The 19714-nt window shown below is 43.2% G+C and overlaps 1 protein-coding gene and 1 pseudogene across 7 annotated transcripts in view; both read right to left on the bottom strand.

Moving 5' to 3' along the window:
* The window catches only part of TBC1D1 (TBC1 domain family member 1), a 224886-nt gene that overhangs the window by 181030 nt on the left and 24142 nt on the right, over window positions 1-19714 (bottom strand). The window lies entirely within an intron of this gene.
* Window positions 15583-18028, bottom strand: LOC133071566 (heterogeneous nuclear ribonucleoprotein A1-like; annotated as a pseudogene).

Below are 19714 nucleotides of genomic sequence, written 5' to 3'. Positions count from 1 at the left end.
GCCAGGAGCCCTGGGTTCCAGTCCTGTCTCTGCTGCTGTCTGGCAGCACATAGCTTCTCTGAGTCAAAGTTTCCTAACTGGAGACTTCCCTGGCAGTCCAGTGGTTAAGACTCTGCACTCCCAATGCAGGGGGTACAGGTTCAATTTCTGATCAGGGTAGTAAGATCTCATATACTGCATGGCAAAAAAAAAAAAAGTACTAAAACTGCCTAAAAACAAAATTAAATTACAAAATTCCCTATCTGCAAAATGAAGGAGTTTCACTTGACACCTTATCAGGGTTGCTCCTGCTCAGAAGACTTAAAGTGTCAAATCAAATCGCTTTTAAAAGAATAGCTTTATATTTAAAGTAGATTTGATTTTCTAGTGCCTTTTCCCCATTTTAAAAGCCTTGTAAAATTATTTTTCCCAAGTATCAATGAGAACAATAAAAGTTGATTTCATATGACCTTCAGTTTAATGAATGCACTAAAGCGGTACAATTATGAAACATCACTGGTAATTCTTAGTGTCCCACATCAATTAAAAGCTCAGAAGTGGAAAAGACTGCATATTCTCTGTACGTTTAGCGGGCTAGACAATGAACCATGAAAGGAATCAGTTATAGAGACCCGCCAGAAGCTAGTTCTGTAAAGGGCAAGCTAAGGTCCAGTCTCGACACATCCTTTGGAAATGCCTGGGAGTTAGGTTCCGGAGACCTCACTGAAGATTCAACTGTTTATTCTGGCAAAAGCTCACAACTGCAATCTTTAGCTGCCACTGGGGAGAAAAAAATGACAGAGGAGCTGAAGACTTTCTCAGATGATTCCAAAGTTGTCAGTCAAAATCCTATCAACTGAAGTCGATGGAGAAACAAAAAGAAACAGATACAGAACTTTTAGATCTAATTTATTATTTCAAAATTGATTTCTCTATCCTGGTCAGTTCCTATCATGAGGGCAAAGTGAATTAGATTCAAGGCACAGGAAAGAGTACCAGCATTTTACATTAAAGGATAAGTCTCAAAAACACTTGGTGTGAATGAGTTAGAATAGAAAATAATGAGTGGAGAAGAGAAAGGTTGGGGGTACTGGGGACAACAGGACTTCATTCTCTGGAATCTATGTGACAATTGAAAACAAAATACCTATGTACCTACAGTGGTGCGTCGTGTGCATGCTCATTCGCTCAGCTGTGTCTGACTCTTTGCAACCTCATGGACTGTAGATCACCAGATGCCTCTGCCCATGGAATTTTCCAGGCCAGGATATTGGAGTGGGTTCTCAATTCCTTCTCCAGGGGATTTTTCTGACCCAGGAATCAAACCTGCGCCTCCTGCGTCTCCTGCATTGCAGGTGGATTCTTTACCACCGAGTCACCTAGGAAGCCCTGCCTATGGTGGAGAATGGCCTAAAGTAGGCATGGAAGAAATGGTAATGGCCATCATTATTCTTATACAGACCACTATCACGAAGTCTCCAAACGCATTCTTTCTCCATGTGAAAGGAAGAGTACTCAGAGTATAAGTCAGTATGATTTTCTCTCCCTTTGTTGGAGGAAGTTTCATTTTGTGTGAATGTGCCTAATTTCTTATCTTTTCATCACATATACAGGCAAACTTCAGAGATACTGCAGACTCAATTAGATACCACCACAAAAAGCAAATATCACAGTAAAGCAGGTCACACGATTTTTTCGACTACCCAATGCATATAAAGGTATATGGGGAAAAAGGTATATGATATACTGATAGTCTATTAAGTGAGCAATAGCATTACATCTAAAAACATGTATATTCCTTAATTTTTCTGGTCACACCCTGCGACATATGAAATCTTAGTTCCCCAACCAGGGGTTGAAGCTGCGCCCTTGGCTGTGAAAGTGTGGACTGCTGACCACTGGACTGCCAGGGAATTCCCTGCATTAGCTTTTTTGTAGATAATATCAAACTATTTTCCCAGCACCACCCCACCCAGCTTTTTTCCCTCTTCTATTCCTTTCTCTCTAAGACGCCTTGGTACACTTCCCCAGAAGGTCAGTTAATACCTCTTAATTGAATGCCATAGACTCATTGACTTATTTCATGTTAGGGAGGATTAGAGAAGACATTTTCTTCCTGAATTCCCATGCAAGTCCAGGTCTTCCTCAGACACTAAAGGTTTTTTTTTTTTTTTTGGTCACAGAAACACAATTTGCAGGATCCAGGGATTGAGCCCTGGGGCCACGGCAGTGAAAGCAGAGTCCTAACCACTGGACCGCTAAGGAATTCCCCAGGTATTAAAGTGATTTAAGCCTAGTTAAGCCTTCATTTATACCTTATGCCAATGATCTATCTTCTGCACACTATGAAAAAACAGTCTTCCCTTTTCCTGTTGACTGTCAGAAAGTCAGGAGCCAAATTTACCCATTGGCAGTAGGTAAATAGTTCGGTGCTCCTAGAGTATGTCCACACCATGCAGTAGGATTCCCTGGGGACACGTGTTAGCAACATGGGTGTCAGAATTCCTTTGGGGCAGCCAAGGAACTGCATTTTAAACAAATATTCCCACCAAGAGACTGATGCACACTAAATTCTGAAACCTCTGGTGTAATGCTATCAATAGATGATACTGCATTTTAGCTTTCATGTCTGACTCAATACCCTTACCATTGTGTTCTTCCCTCTGATACCCAATTTTTTTTTTCTTTTTTTTAAAAAGAATATTTATTTGCTTTTAGCTGTGTGGGGTGTTTGTTGCTGCATGTGAGCTTTCTCTAGTTGTGGCTAGCGGGAGCCACTCTCCAGTTGCCATGTGAAGGCTTCTCACTGCGGTGGTCTTTCTTGTTGTGGAGCACAGGTGCTAGAATGCATGGGCTCGGTAGTTGTGGCTCACGGGCTCAGCCACCCCACGACATGTGGGATCCTCCCAGACCAGGGCTCAAACCCGTGTTCCCGGAATTACAAGCTGGACTCTCAACCACTGGCCCACCAGGGAAACCACCGCACCCAATGTTTAATCCATGGAATATTGTTGTATGTTATGTGTACATATCAATCACCCATGATCATTTCTGGTTTAGGAGGCGGACTGGCAGATAAACTGATAAATGCTTAACTAGATATACAGCAAGAAAAAGTTTCTCTGGTATCCTGTAACTACAGATACCACTAGTCACTTATGAAATGATCAAAAAGAGATTAGACAGATACAAACTACTGGATACGGTTTTACATTTTATATTAAGCCATCTTATAGTTTCATCATGACAAATTTAAAGGACCAATAGATGGGTTTTGACTAGCACTCCAGAAATAAATTCTTTGTTTCCTGCTCACAGTTCCTAAACCAAGCCTAGAGACTGTTCAGAAAGAGCTCACAGCACTTCAGGTAATCCTACCTGGGGTTTGCATGACCTTGAATTTCAAAAAGTTACTTATTAAAAATAACTATTTTAGTGTAAAAAAGGAAACTAACTGGCCATCATCAACTTCTCAAAGTTATGATGATATTCTTTTCTTCAGTAGAAGTGACTGGAATAGCAGAAAATTGAGTTTCTTCTATTTGAGCTCAGATCCCGGCCACCCACAGAGGAGCATGCAGCATTCCTGACCAGAGCGGCCAGTTTTCAATCCTGTGCCAAAAAGAGCCTGGGAGAAAACTGTCGTCTGCTTATTGTGCACAGACAAGCTGCAAAAACAAGATCTAAATTTTCTGAAGTTTACCCACTGCAAGGGCTGGCTGCTTTATGCAGTGAGGAAGAGAGCAGGCAGAGTCCAAACAAACTGTGGAAGAAGCAAAACAGAGCAGAGAATCTTGCCACAGGGATTGAGGAAGAGTAGCGGAAACAAACTGAAAAATCAGATGTAAAAGGAAGAAATATTAGGGTTCTGCTATTTATTAGGGCTTCCCCGGTGGCTCAGTGGTAAAGAATCCACCTACAATGTGGGAGCCAAAGGAAATGTGGGTTTGATCCCTGGGTTGGGGAGATCCCCTGGAGGAGGGCATGGCAACCCACACCAGTAATCTTGCCTGAGAATCCCATGGACAGAGGAGCCTGGCGGGCTACAGTCCTTGGGATCACAAAGAGTCGGACACGACTACGGCACAGCACTTACTGTGTAGGCACAGCACAGTGCCTACTTTGATTCTGACAAATACACGCCATCTAAAAAGGAAAACTCCTAGGGTAAGTCAAGGGTCAAAAGTGTGCAAAACAGACCGCCACTCTGTTTTAAAACATTTAAACATTTGGCACCAGCCCAGGTTGGGTGCATGAGACAAGCGCTCAGGGCTGGTGCACTGGGAAGACCCAGAGGGATAGGATGGAGAGGGAGGCGGGAGGGGGGATCGGGATGGGGAACACATGTAAATCCATGGCTGATTCATGTCAATGTATGGCAAAAACCACTACAATATTGTAAAGTAATTAGCCTCCAACTAATATAAATAAATGGAAAAAAAAATTTAAACATTTGGGATTTGTCACCGTTGGATTTTATCACAATTTGCTTGGGCAAAGCATTAAAAAATTAATACTACATCATACACATGCTTACCTAAATTTTGTCTGGCTTCTGAAAGATAATCTTATGGCATATTTCATGTAATAGTTAATGTTTATATGCTAGTAGCTCTTACTATGTGTCAGGCCCTATGCTAAGCACTTCACATATATTAACTCATTTCATCATTATAACAATGCAGAATAGTGGTATTATTATTATTATTCCCATTTTACAAGTGAGGAAACTGAGGCACAGCTTCTCACTATCTTTCAGCTCTAGAGTGCAGCTTTCTATCACACTTGCCATAGATATAGCAATCATTACCATTTGGGGGGTTATATTAATCTGAATTTAATCCTAACCATATATATTAATATATATCATATATTAACATATAATTTTAATAATTATAATAATAATTCATATATATATATTTGCTGCACCACATGGCTTGCAGGATCTCAATTCCCTGATGAGGGACTGAACCAGGGCCATGGCAGTAGAAGCCCAGAATCCTAACCACTAGGCCACGAGGGGACTCCCATCTTACCCATATTTTTGAAAGTGAATTACCAGATAAAAACATAACGATTTGTATGTTTATGTAAGTACTTCAGTTGACACGGGCTTCCCTGGTGGCTCAGCAGTAAAGAATCTGCCTGCAATGCAGGAGACATGAGTTCAATCCCTGGGTCAGGAAGATCCCCTAGAGAAGGAAATGGCAACCCACTCCAATATCTTTGCCTGGGAATCCCATGCACAGAGGAGCCTGGAGGGCTACAGTCCATGGGGTTGCGAAAGAGTTGGACACGACTTAGCGACTAAACAACAACAAGCTCAATTGATGCTGTATCCCACTTTCCCACAAAATTATATTGCATTTGCGTAACAGCACAAAGATTGTTTCTAACATGAAAAATTCATCCACCAACAATGTAACTGCTGGTTTTGCTTTTATGCAAACATCCCTGTGGTAAAGCAAAAATCAGGAATGCTCAGTTTAGCTGAAGCCATAGATCAGAAAATATCAGTTACACAGCAATAGCTATAAGAGAGAGACTCTTCAGGAGTAGTTGAAGAGAAAGAAAAGCTTGGGACCAAGTCTAAGAACCGAAACCCAAAGAAGAAATATAATTTGTTTTTGCAGAAGGAGAATGGACTTCGGCTTCAAATGAAAAAAATAAAATTAGAAATGAGGGGAGTTTTAGGTGGTTTTGGAGGGTCCAGTTGATGTGTCTGCAACGACACGAAGAGTCTGTTTATTAGAATGGCTGCAAATTCAGTAATTACACAGTGATGTTTCAAACACCTGTAGACAAAACAACTTCCAATAAATTCAGCTGAGAGTCAGCTGAGAGTTCTAGTCTCTAAAAGACAGAGTTGATGGTGGCAGTGGCCAAAGAGAAGGCGAGAAGCAGGTAGCTCTCCATGGGGGCCAGGCTTGGATAGTAAGAGCTCAACAAGCACGCGTCACGTTGAGGACCTCATACCCAGGGCTCGCCTAGAGTTGTGGCTCCATCACCCAGATCTAGAATGTCTACAGCCTCCACATCCCTGGAGGGGGATGAGACTCAAAGGGCAAAGCCAGGCCCACTACACAGAGTTCTGTGTGTTGTTCACTGAACAAGCATGCTTGGCCCGGAAGAGAGGGGAAAGAGCACTCAGTACCGTTTTTCTGTCCCCATTGTGGAGCACAGCCACCTCCTGCCGCAGGAAGGAAGGGGTGCCTTTCTCTAATTTGGACAAGGTGACATGTGACTTTAGCAGCCCTGGAGAGCAGTGAAATAAGAAGGAGCCACGACAACCTGACCGACAGGTACGGGAGGCCGTGGGATGCCGTGAAGGCGCCAAGGGAAGGGATCTGTGTCCTGAAGCTCGCTGCCAGGGTCCGCCTTCTTCCTGGGAGGCCTCCCTCTCCGTTTTCCTCCCCCAGAACCTTTCTTCAAAAGCACACACATTCCTTCCACATAGTTAAAAGCTCATGCTGACAGATTAGGAAGCATTTCCTTCTAATGATGATGGATAATCAAAGAGCCATTACCGGGCACCATCTGGCAAATTCTGCAGGATGAATGCCTTTCAAATAGGAAGACATAAATCTGCAGTCAGAGAGCTGAGTAATTTAAACACAGTAGGGGCAGCTGAGGGATACGGGGATTTTCAGGGACTGATCTCTCCCCTTTGTTTTACGGAGTAAATTGATAACAAACTACTTTGGTCCTTTCTAATGGGGGACGTGGTGGTAGTGGTTCAGTCACTAAGTCGCATCAGACTTGCTTTCGACCCCATGGACTACAGCCCGTCAGGCACCTCTGTCCATGGGATTTCCCAGGCAAGAATACTGGAGTGGGTTGTCATTCCCTTCTCCAGGGGGATCTTCCTGACCCAAGGATCGAACCCAGGTCTCCTGCATTACAGGCGGATTCTTTACTGACTGAGCCACCAAGGAGCCTCCCTAATGGAGGATAATAAAGCATTTTATTAGCTTAGTTTAAACGTTCATTAAAAAATTATCTCTGAATAGCTTGATTATAGGGTGATTTCTGTTTTCTTTGCTCTGTTTCCACCATTTTCCCAAGTTATCTGTAATGATTATGTGTCATTTTCATAATCAGAAGAAATATATATATGTATATATACATATATTTTTTTTTTTTCTTGTTTCCTTGTTCCCTCTATCTCCAGACAGGACTGGATTCACCCAGGAAAGCAGCTCTGAAAGAGCCTGGCAGTCCTGGTGACCGTCTGGCAAGAATCAAGTCCAGCGATGTAAATGGAGAAGATAACACTCCGTGCGTGAAAGACGGGCCAGGCACCTCCCAGACCAGGCTTCATAGAACAGGGTGACTGTACCTCCTCTCAATTCACTAACAAGCACCCCAGGCATGATGAACACGCGATTATGTACTCCAGCATTTGATCCAGCGCCTGATGCACAGTATCTGCTCCATATGTGCTTTTTGAAGAAACTGGGGATGATCTTACAGAAGCCCTCAGCATTCCGACTAAGATCACAGCCTCTGGGGCCCAACAGGAATAGTTGTTTATGAAAAAGGATAAGCCCTTGGCCGTGGTAAATTCTCTGAGCCTCAGTTTCCTTAACTTTAAGGTAGGAATAATAATACTACCTCATAAAGTTGTGAATACTAAATAAAATAATGAACATAAAATACATATAGCACAGTGCCTGGCACATACAAAGTGCTGGGTCGATCCAATGGTTCTACTTCTGGGTATATACCTGAAAGAATTGAAATCAGGGCTTCATTCAAAGGGATACTTGTGTATCAATGTTCATAGTAGCATGACTGGTAATAGTCAGAAGGTAGAAATAGAAATAGTATGTATCAATAGCACACAAAACATTCGCTATACATATAATGGAATACTATTTAGCCTTAAGGAGGAAAGATATTCTGATACATCTTACAATATAGATAAACCTTGAAAATAATATGCTAAGTGAAATTAGTTATAAAAGAAAAAAATTATATGATCCCACTTAAATGAGATGCACAGAATAGGCAAATTCATGAAGAATAAGCAGAATGGAGGCTGCCAGGGGGAGGGAGAAGTTGGAAGTTATTTTTAATGGCTACAGAGTTTCTGTTTGGGATGATGAAAACATCCTGGAAATGAACAGAGGTGATAGCTGCTCAACACAGTAAATGCACTTAATGCCACTGGGTTGTACATCTAATAATGGTTAAAATAGTGAATCTTATGTATATTTTATCACAATTAAAAAAGTGTTGGGTTAACGGCAAAAAATTTCTTCTGTCATTATTAATAATAGTAATAATTCATTCAAACTGCAGGCAGCTCATAACTGCTAAGTTCTGACTCCTAGAAGAGTGATGACAGACTTCCCTGGTGGTCCAGTGATTGAGACTCTGGGCTTCCACTGCAAGGGGCATGATTTTGATCCCTGGTTGAGGAACGAAGATAACGAATACCTCGAAATGTGGCCAAAAAATAACAGACATTATATATTAGAAAAAGAGTGATGAGAAAACTATCCCATGAGAAGGTTTGGTGAGGGACAACATGGAAGGAAGGAAGCACCAAGGTATGGCAAACTTGAAGAGGCCCAGAGTAAGACTGGTCTGAAGCAAATCCTAGAAAATTTGAGGATCAAAGTTGGTGAGTCAGATCAAGACACAGTGGGGAGACGGAGCTACAGAAAGGAAAATATTAAATAAGGCCCTTGTGGTTGCAACCACCACTCAAGAAGAGGATTGCACGTAGCTGGGGACATTATTGGCTTTTGCACCTCAAGTGCAGGGAGAGTTCCAGCTCCAGGCAGGCTGGATCTCTTGAGCAAATGGCATCATCGGGATCCGGCAATCCATCCATCACTGGGCTGCTTCCATGTCGTCTTCCTTCTCCCTGGCCCTTCCCAGGCCCTTCCCAGGCAGGGGCCACATGGTCCCCGGCAGCTGCAGCTGAGAGATTGTTTTTCCAGGACTGACTCTAGTTTTCATGGCTTGGATCACAAACCCACCCCTGAACCAACCATTGAGGCCAAGGTAACAGAATATGCCAATCAGCCATGAGTCTCCTGAGTGTGCCATATGGAGGGGCTGCCTTCAGGATAAGGAAGAAGAGATACTACTCTGGCAAAAAGAGTGAATGTTGACCAACAGCGGACAGGAGTGGGAACAAAGTGAGGGAGTCTTAGGCAATTAACACAGAGGAGACTGGAGGGTGTGTGGCTTAGTTTTAATGCTTACCTGCAATTAGCAATGGATGAGTCAGGATGGTTTAAAGGTACAGGATCATATTCAGCTATGGGTCAAAGCTCCTCCTGTACTGTTTCAACAGGGTTGCCTGAACCTCATCAATATTCCCACTCTGCAGTTAGAGTCGTGCAGTGAAAATCAGGAGGTTGGTTTCTAGTGCCGAGACACACCAAATAGCAGTGAAACTGACATAAGACACACATCTCTCTGAGCTTCCGACGTGGTACTAGTAGCAAAGGACGCACCTGCCAATGCGGGACACACAGGAGATGTGGGTTCCATCCCTGGGTCGGGAAGATCCTCTGGAGGAGGGCATGGCAAACCACTCTGGTATTTTTGCCTGGAGAATCCCATGGACAGAAGAGCCTGCAGGGCTACAGTCCATGTGGTCGCAGAGAGTCAGACACGACTGAAGCGACTTGGCACACATACTATTAATAACAACATACACCTCTCTGAACCTCAGTTTCCTCAATACAGAAAGAGGTTTTGAGGACTCTGCTGGTCATTCAATGGCTAAGGCCCCAATGAAGGGAGCCTGAGTCTGACCCCTGGTCAGGGAACTAGATCCCACATGCTGCCACTAAGACTTGATGCAGCCAATTAAATAAGTATTCAATAAGAGAGAGAGAGGAGGAGGAATTTCAAGGCATCTATGACCTCAAGTCTGAGCCTCAATCCTAAACAGCTATAATTCAGTTAAAATGCCAACTCAAAGGGTGGGTGAGCATATTATATACAGTGATATATATGTGAAAGCATTTTGTAAATTATGAAGAGGCATATCATTTAGTTACGGTTATCATTTTTAAGGTCAAAAGATAGGTGAGGTTAAAAAAAAAGGATGGGCTTGAATGGAGATAAGTTGGAAAAGGAAATAAAAGTAGGCCAGGCAGAATGAAAATTTCATAATTTATATCTAGCTGTAAGGATGTGAAAGTTGGACCATAAAGAAGCACTGAAGAATTGATGCTTTCAAATTGTGGTGCTAGAGAAGACTCTTGAGAGTCCCTGGGACAGCAAAGAGATCAAACCAGTCCATCCTAAAGGAAGTCAACCCTGAATATTCATTGAAAGGACTGATGCTAAAACAGAAGCTCCAGTACTTTGGCCACCTGATGTGAAGAGCCAACTCGTTGGAAGAGACCTGATGCTGGGAAAGACTGAGGGCAGGAGAAGAAGGGGACGACAGAGGATGAGATGTTTGGATGGCATCGCCAATTCAACGGATATGAGTTTGAGCAAACTCCGGGAGATAGTGAAGGACATGGAAGCCCGGCACGCTGCAGCCCATGGGGTCGCAAAGAGTCGGACACGACTGAGTGACTAAACAACAACAATCTTTACTTCACCACTGCTTTTGACACTGCTGTCCTTATCTTCATTTTGAAACTTCCTATGCCTTGGCTCCGGGGACACCACTACCACATGAGTCTCCTCGTCTCTTAACATCCCTTTTGGGACTCCCCTTCCCCTACCCACCCTCTAAAACAATCTCATCTGCAGCTCCCTTCCCCTTGGATGTTGTCAACCACGCTCACAGTCCTGACTCCATGGACATGCCCCAGCTATGTATCTCTAGCCTGGATGGTCTTCCGAGCTTCGGCCCACCGCACATCACTCCAATCACTCCAGTACCCCATATCCCCAAGTGGAAGCTTCCTCTCCCTCAAATCTTCTCCCTAGTCACCCTTTCCCCATCTCAGGCAGTCACAGGTGACATGCCACCTCCCTCCTCCCCTGTCTTTAAGGCCACGCCCCACCTCACACTCTTCCTTGCTCTGCGCCTTGTCTCTTCACTTGATTCTCATTCCTCCTTAAAGATTCAGCTCACCCGTTGGCTTCTTCAGGATGACTTTCCCAAAGCCCCGGATTGAGGAGAAGAGTCCCTCTAGTGCCCTGGGCATAAATGTACCTCCTTACTTTTTACCAGATAATATAGGAGCATCTGTCTGGAACTGTCCTCCAAATTCCCGTCCACCCTCACCTAAGTTCCCCCTAGGTTCCTCAAAGGCATGGGCTGCTTGCATCTCTTATGCCTGGCACAGTGTTCAGTTCATACTGATTGAATTAAACCAATCTTTACCAAATGCACACCCCAGGTGGCGCTAGTGGTAAAGAACCTGAATTCCAAGGCCAGAGACACAAGGGACTCCGGTTAGATCCCTGGGTCAGGAAGATCCCCTGGAGGAGGAAATGGCAACCCACTCCAGCATTCTTGCCTGGGAAATCCCATGGACAGAGGAGCCTGGCGGGCTACAGCCCGTGGGGTCTCAAAAAGAGTCGGACATGACTCAAGAGACGTAGCATGTATGCATCACCAGTTGTGGTGAAGCCAAAGAAGAACATTCTGCTTGCAATGAAAAAAATTTGTTGGGGAATTCCGTGGTGGTCCAGAGGTTAGGACTTTGGACTTTCACTGCCGTGGCTCTGGTTCAATCCTTGGTCAAGGAACTAAGATCCTGCAAGCCATCGGGCACAGTCAAAGAACAAACAAAAAAAGAATTTGTTAATTTTTAAGAGTCAGTATAGATATTTCAATCCAAGCACTCAGCACGGATAAAGTCGAAGAAGGGGAGGCTCATACATCAAAACTATGAAAGGGAGGATGCAGCAGATTCTAAATTTACACTAGGTTATTTATTTTGAGAACGACACACATGCATTTTTTTAACCAGTGATCACATTTTGAGTCTTAAATAGGAGCAGTTGTTTTTTTCTAGTAGTTAACCACATAGAAACTCTCACAAATTAAAATCTATAATCTTAAAATTCTTTGGGTTATTGTTTCTTTTGAAACTTTGATTTCCAAGATACATGTTTTCAGTCTAAAAAAAAGAAAGTGATGGTAAGACTTCAAGCCTTCATGTGGGGCTCATTTTCTTTTCCATCTCTCACCCTGTTGCTGACATTTGCAATAAGAAGTAAAATATCATCTAAAGCCTTTAAAGGAAAAGTTATTGAACAATTATGTTGAATTATGTTAATTAGAAGTTTGAAGTATTACATATGTCAGAAATGTAATAAGAAGCTTAAAATAGTATATGTTGTACATCTATTTTTTAAAATAGCATCATTTAAAGTTAGTTGATAGATGAAGTATTCATTGGTATATCTGGTTTTGGATACTGATCAAAGATGATGAGGCTAGCTTTACACAGAAAATGCCAGAAACGCTCCATGATGGCATTGGTCTGTTCACTTATTTTAAACAGAAAAGCCAAAAAGAAAATCTCAATTCTTATTTAGTATAATTCTATTTTCCTCTTAAAACACAAATGCCAAATACAGTCAAAAAGATAAAAAAATTTTTCTTTTTCTCTTCTGCATGTAAAAGTCAGTGGCAGTTACCTCATTTATTATGAGCAGTCCTGAGAAAACCCAGAATATAGTGGAAGTGGAAGGAGAAAGGCAAAAACAGATTTCAGAAATCCAAATGTTATAAATGAAGCTTTGAGAATGGAAATCACATGGCTGTGACATTTATGCACATGCATGTGCAATTTATCCCCAGTTGTTTTTTTTAAGCTGTGAATCCCATTAAAGCATGCCATCATAATTAAAATATGATCTGGCTCCAAATTTAACATCAAGGAGCTAACACAGGGCAACTATGGGCTCCAAGCCATGCCTGCTGCTAAGAGGATCGTATTCAAAGTATTCTTAGTCTATTTTTTGAGGAGGCAGCATTGTTTCCATTAATCTATATTAATTAACTATAACTGCTTAGAAGCAGATACAAAGCTATGCAAGATTTTGGTTGCAGAGAAAACTATAACAAAGACAGGAAAATGGGGAAAATCTAAAAGACCATTAATAGGGGCTTGACTAAATTATGGCACATCCATATATAGGCCAGATGGCAGCAGGGGTCATTCTGCCATTTGGGAGATTTAAAAAATCAGATCAAAATCTCTTCTCATAAGGAAAGAGAAGCCCAGCATCCACCTCAAATTCTCCAGGGGTCCTGGGAGTCCACAGCTCCCCCTGCTCCCTCTGCCTCCGGATTCCAGCCCCCAGGGAACATAGCTCTCTTTCCTCTCCGACTTTTTATCACTCCTAACTCATCCCTTCTCTGTTCACCAAGCCACATAGTCCTTTTTTGCTGATGTCCACAAATAATGTTCACACCTCGTATGTGTCGTGGACTCTAATATCTGTTTGGGAATATCAGCAAGGGAAGGCCGTGGTGGGAGAAAGACAGACAAGAGACATTACTGCAACATAATCAACATAGCAACTAACTAAAACAAGGCTTCCTGTCCTTAGAAGACCCTGGTCATTATTCCAACTTCTCCATCAAAAATAGAAATTTCATTTTGGCCTCAGCTTCCCATCCTGTTGAGGCTTATTTTTCTCCAAAATCCTTTTTTGTTTTTATTGTTGTCATTTTCATTTGGGGGATTTTATCTTATTTATTTCTTTGGCTGCACCTTGAAGCTTACAGGATCTTAGTTTCCTGACCAGGGATCAAATCTGTGCCCCCTGCAGTGGAAGCATGGAGTTCTAACTACTGGATCATGAGGAAATTCCCTATTTGAGGATTTTATCTCAGTATTGTTCTTCTTGTATCTTTTTATTTGTTTGTTTGCAGCTTTATTGAGGTATAGTTGACATTTAATGCTGCAGAAGTTTAAGGTATACATCCTGCTGATTTGACATATATATTACAAAATATTACCACTATAGGTTAGTTAAAACCTCCATCTCATCATGTAATTACCATTTCTTTTTTTGTGGTGAGAACATTTAAGATCTATTCTCTCAGTAACTTGCTGCTGCTGCTGCTGCTGCTAAGTCACATCAGTCGTGTCCGAGTCTGTGTGACCCCATAGACGACAGCCCACCAGGCTCCTGTCCCTGGGATTCTCCAGGCAAGAACACTGGAGTGGGTTGCCATTTCCTTCTCCAGTGCATGAAAGTGAAAAGTGAAAGGGAAGTCGCTCAGTCGTGTCCGATTCTTCGAGACCCCATGGACGGTAGCCTACCAGGCTCCTCCGTCCATGGGATTTCTCAGGCAGGAGTACTGGAGTGGGGTGCCATTGCCTTCTCTGCTCAGTAACTTATAAGTATATAATACAGTATTAGTAACTATAATGACACGCTGTACATTAGATCCCCAGAATTTATTCATCTTTTAACTGGAAGTTTATATTTATTGACAGGCTTCCCTGGTGGCTCAGATGGTTAAGAATCCGCCTGCAATGTGGGAGACCTGGGTTCGACCCCTGGGTTGGGAAGATCCCCTGGAGAAGGGAACTGGCTACCCAGTCCAGTATTCTGGCCTGAAGAATTCCATCGACTGTATAGTCCATGGGGTGGTGAAGAGTCAGACATGACTGAGCGACTTTCACTTTATACTCATTGACTGACATCTCTCCATTTCCCCCACCCTCAGCTCCTGGTAACCACCACTGTACTCTCTGCTTCAATGACTTTGGCTTTTTAGATCCCCTATGTAAGCGATATCACACAGTATTTGTCTTTCTCTAACTTATTTCACTTTGCATCATGCCCTCAAGATCCATCCAAGTCGTCACAGATTACAGAATTTCCTTCTTTCCCACGACCGAGTAATATTCCATTGTATCTGCATCCCTTGTCTTCTTTACCCATTCGTCCGCTAAGGGACACACAGGTGGTTTCCATATCTTAGCTACTGTGAATAACAGCTGCAGTGAACATGGGAGCAGATATACTGGGATCTTGTTTTCATTTCCTTTGTATATATACCCACATGTGGGATTTCTGGATCACACAGTAGTACCGTTTCTAATTTTCCAAGAAACCTCCATACTGCTTTCCATAGTGGCTGCAGCAGTTTACATTCCACCAGCAGTGTACAGGGTTTCCTTTTCTCCAAGCCAACACTGATCTTTTGTCTTTTTGATGACAACCATTCTAACAGGTGTGAGATGATATCTTATTGTGGTTTTTCTTTGCATTTCCCCGATATTAGTGATACTGAACACCTTTTCCTGCTGACCATCTGTATGTCTTCTTTTTTGTTTTTTTAAAAGACCTCATTCAGCGTCATGATCAGACTGTTACATTTAGCAATCAACAGCATGGGTGCAAAAAAAAAAAAACTACATTAAAACCTTTTGTTGGAATGCTTTATACTTTTCAGAGAATAGAAACTAAAATAACCTGTTACACAATTAGCCACAAGTACAGTCCTAGAGTTTTTTGCCCATACACATCGAGTATTGTCTAACACATGTCAAAAAAAAAAAAAAACACCATGTCTTCTTCGTAGCAGCTAGGCCCTGCCACCATTGTGCTTGGCTGAGTTCACAGATCTGCTATAACCTGTAGCTTCTCTGTCACTTCTCTGGCTCTCCTCTCCTGCTAAGTACTGTTTCCTGGCAATAATTAAAACCTTCTGCCACTGCCATAGCTACTGCTGCTGCTGGAACCACCATGGCCACCTTGGCTTCATAATCTGGCAAAGTATTGGCCTCCACCACCATCGGGGCCAGAACTTCTGTCTCCAAAGTTTCCTCCTTTCATGGGTCCAAAATTTGAAGATTGATTGTTGTAACTGCCAAAGTCATTGTAGCCTCCACCACCTCCAAAATTGCTTTCACCATAGGGCTTCCCTGCTGGCTCAGAGGGTGAAGTGTCTGCCTGCAATGTAGGAGACCTGGGTTTGATCCCTGGGATGGGAAGATCCCCTGGAGAAGGAAATGGCAACCCACTCCAGTACACTTGCCTGGAAAATCCCATGGACGGAGAAGCCTGGTAGGCTACAGTCCATGGGGTCACAAAGAGTCTGACGCGACTGAGCAACTTCACTTTCACTTTACCAAATCCATTATAACCATCCTCACTGCCACCATATCCACCACCACGGCTGCCACCAAAGCCACCTCGACCACTGAAGTTTCCTCCACGACCAAAGTTGCCATTCCCACCAAAATCACCTCTGCGACCACCACCAAAGTTTCCAGAACCACTTCGACCTCTCTGGTTGGATGAAGCACTAGCCATCGCTTGCTTAGACAGGGCTTTTCTCACTTCACAGTTGTGGCCATTCACACTGTGGTATTTCTGAATGACGATCTTGTCCACGGAGTTATGGTCATCAAAGGTTACAAACGCAAAGCCTCTCTTTTTTGCCAATACCTCAGTCAGTCGTGATTTCAATCACTTTGATTTTCCCATACTGTTCAAAATAATCTCCCAGGTGATATTCTTCAGTGTCTTCTTTAATGCCACCAACAAAAATCTTTTTCGCAGTTAAGTGGGCACGAGGTCTTTGGGAATCTTCTCTCGAGACGGCCCTCTTTGGTTCCACAGCTCTTCCGTCCACGCTGTGTGGCCATGCATTCGTGGCCGCATCCAGCTCCTCCACCGTGATAAACTGGAAGCCTCTGGAGCGCTTGGTGTTTGGATCCCTCATTACCACAGTCTGTGAGCATTCCCCAGTGCTCAAAATGGCTCCTCAGATTTTCATCCGTTGTTTCAAAGCTCAATCCTCCGATGAGGCGCTTCCGCAGCTGCTCGGGCTCTTTGGGAGACTCTGACTTAAACGTGACGGCAGTGGAAGTGGGGGAGACTTCAACAATGCTTTCTCAGTGGCATCCGTGGGCAAAAAAGCCTCTATTCATTTCTTAATCAAAATTTTTTTTCTACTGAGAGGTATGAGTACTTTGTATACTTTAGATATTAACCCATTATCAGATACACACTTTGCAAATAATTTCTCCCATTTTATAGGTTGTCTTTTCATTTTGTTAATGTTTCCTTTGCTGTGAAGAAGCTTTTTAGTTTGATGTAGTCCCACTTGCTTATATTCGCTTTTGTTGTTCCAAATCTTGTTTCTTTCTAATGATAGGCAGATCAGACATCTCTGAGTCACTTCCAGCCCATCCTGGTCATGCTCTTTTTTCATAACCAAAATGGTTCATAAGAGCTAAACAAAGCTGATGCTGTCACTTTCTGCCAATAGTGAAGCTAGCCTTTCCTTTCTCCCTGCTGCACAAAACTTCAGTCATGCAAAAGGACACATCTCTAGCATTATCAAGAATGTCCAAAATATAACTATAGTTATAGCTAATTGTGTATATATATTTTTCTATTTTATATGTATATATAGGCTGGGTAGCTAAGCTGGCAAAGAATCTGCCTGCAATGCAGGAGACCTCAGTTTAATTCCTGGGTCGGGAAGTTCCCCTGGAGAAGGGATGGGCTACCCACTCCAGTATTCTTGGGCTCCGCTGGTGTCTCAGACAGTAAAGAATCCACCTGCAATGCAGGAGACCTGGGTTTGATCCCTGGGTTGGGAAGATCCCCTGGAGGAGGGCATGGCAACCCACTTCAGTATTCTTGCCTGAAAAATCCCCATGGACAGAGGAGCCTGGCAGGCTACGGTCCATGGGATTGCAAAGAGTCGGACATGACTGAGTGACTATATACATATATATATCCTGGAGGAGGGCATGGCAACCCACTCCAGTATTCTTGCCTAGAGAATACCCACGGCAGAGGAGCCTGATGGGCTATAGTCCATGGGGTCGCGAAGAGTTGGACAAGCATAAGGGACTAAACACAGCACACACACACACATATATATACATATACATATATGTAGACAGGGAGATCAAAAGGGAGACTGAATTTAAAAAGATACGTGGGGTCTTCCCTGGGGCTCAGTGGTGAAGAGTCCACCTACCAAGGCAGGAGACATGGGTTCAGCCCTTGATCCGGGAAGATCCCACATGCCATAGAACAACTAAGCCCGTTAGCCACAACTACTGAGCCTGTGCCCTTGAGCCTAGGAATTGCAACTACTAAGCCCACACATCCTACAGGCCATGTTCCGAAACAAGAGAAGCCACCACAAGGAGAAGCCTGAACACTGCAACTACAGAATAGTCCCCACTTGCCACAACGACAGAAACGTCTGCACAGCAACAAAGATCCAGCACAGTCATAAATAAATAAAGTTATTTTTTAAAAGATAAGTGTAGAAAGGAATATATAAATTGATTAGATACAAAAATACTTGCTTATATAATAAAGAATAAAATCTGTAAGGCTATACACCAATCCATTTGTTACTATTGATTTCTCTCTAGGAGGTGTGATTAAGGGGGAACTTTTAATTTTAACTTTATTGTACTATTTTTTTATATTCTGCATAAAAGCCTTTATAATCAGAAAAAGGTTTTATTTGGGGGGGGGAAGTTGATGCCAAAAAAAATGGGCTCAAATCACAGCTGAAGGGATTTAACCTACATACCACAAAGTTACTGAGAAGTAAAGACTACTCGCCATTCATTAAATCTTTCCCACAATTCTCACCAATAATGCCCCCCAATTTTGTGTTCATCAGATCCAGAGAACTGTGCAGCAGAACTGAGAGGCAGTGAATATTATCTCGTGAACAAAGACTCTGAGGGGAAAAACACTCAGTAGGGCTGGGAAGAGAGCAATGGTGTCTAAGACTGAAATTCTGGCTGAACAAGGGAAGTCTGTATTGATGAGGAAGGAGAGGAAGAACAAGGAGATAAACTATTAATAATACGGCTGCACAGGGGGTTTCCAGAAGAGATTTGGCCAAAACGTTAAAAACAAAAAAGGAGGAGCACATCCCCCAAGAACACACACAAAAGGTAACATCCACTCGTACATTCATGAAGCAACCCCCTGTAGCAGGCTTGGCTCAGGGGCCAGGGTCTAGCCCGGAACAACACAGGCTAGCGCCCTGTTCTTTTGTTGCCCCGGCAGGTCAGGAGAATGTAAACAAGGAGGCTTACAAACCAGCAAGATAGTTCCAGATAATAAGAAGCATTACAAAATCATTGTGTAGGGCTTCCCAGGTGGCGCTAGTGGTAAAGAACCCGCCTGCCAATGCAGGAGACATGAGATGTGTGGGTTTGATCCCTGGGTCGGGAAGATCCCCTGAAGAAGGAAATGGCAACCCACTCCAGTATTCTTGCCTGGAGAATCCCCATGGACAGAGCAGCCTGTGGGCTACAGTCCATGGGGTCGCAAGACTCAGACACGGCTTGGGACTAAACCACCACCACCACAAAGACATTAAAATCTAATGAAGTGTCAGTGATTTCTGTGGGAGTACTTTTGACTGGGAGGCTGGAGGATGAGGCTGAACTGAGTTCATAATAGTCTAAGGAGCCAACCACATGAAGAGCTGGGAGCAGAGCGCTCCAGGCAGAGGCAACAACAAAGCCCTCATGTGAAGAAGGAGTTTGTCCCATTTTGGCCATGTGAACACCAGGGTGGCTGGGGATCAAGGAGCAGTGAAAAGAGTGTGGGAAATGAGGTCCATGTGGATACTCCAGCAGAAATACAGGATTTTAGTCCAAGTACATTGGGAAGTCCTTAGAGAGGTTTTTGAGCAGGGGAGTGGCATGAATTGGTAGCTATTCTAGAGGTGCTCTGGATGTTTGCTTGGTGGAAAGAAGAAGCAAGAAAGGAAACAGGAAGAAAAGCTAGGAAGTACTGCAACATTCCAGAGGAGAGATGGTAGAGTCGTGGG

This window comes from Dama dama, chromosome 17, assembly GCF_033118175.1.
Source record: "Dama dama isolate Ldn47 chromosome 17, ASM3311817v1, whole genome shotgun sequence".
In the NCBI taxonomy this organism is placed as follows: domain Eukaryota; kingdom Metazoa; phylum Chordata; class Mammalia; order Artiodactyla; family Cervidae; genus Dama; species Dama dama.
The sequence above is the reverse complement of the archived record's forward strand: the minus strand, read 5'-3'. Positions and strand labels throughout refer to the sequence as shown.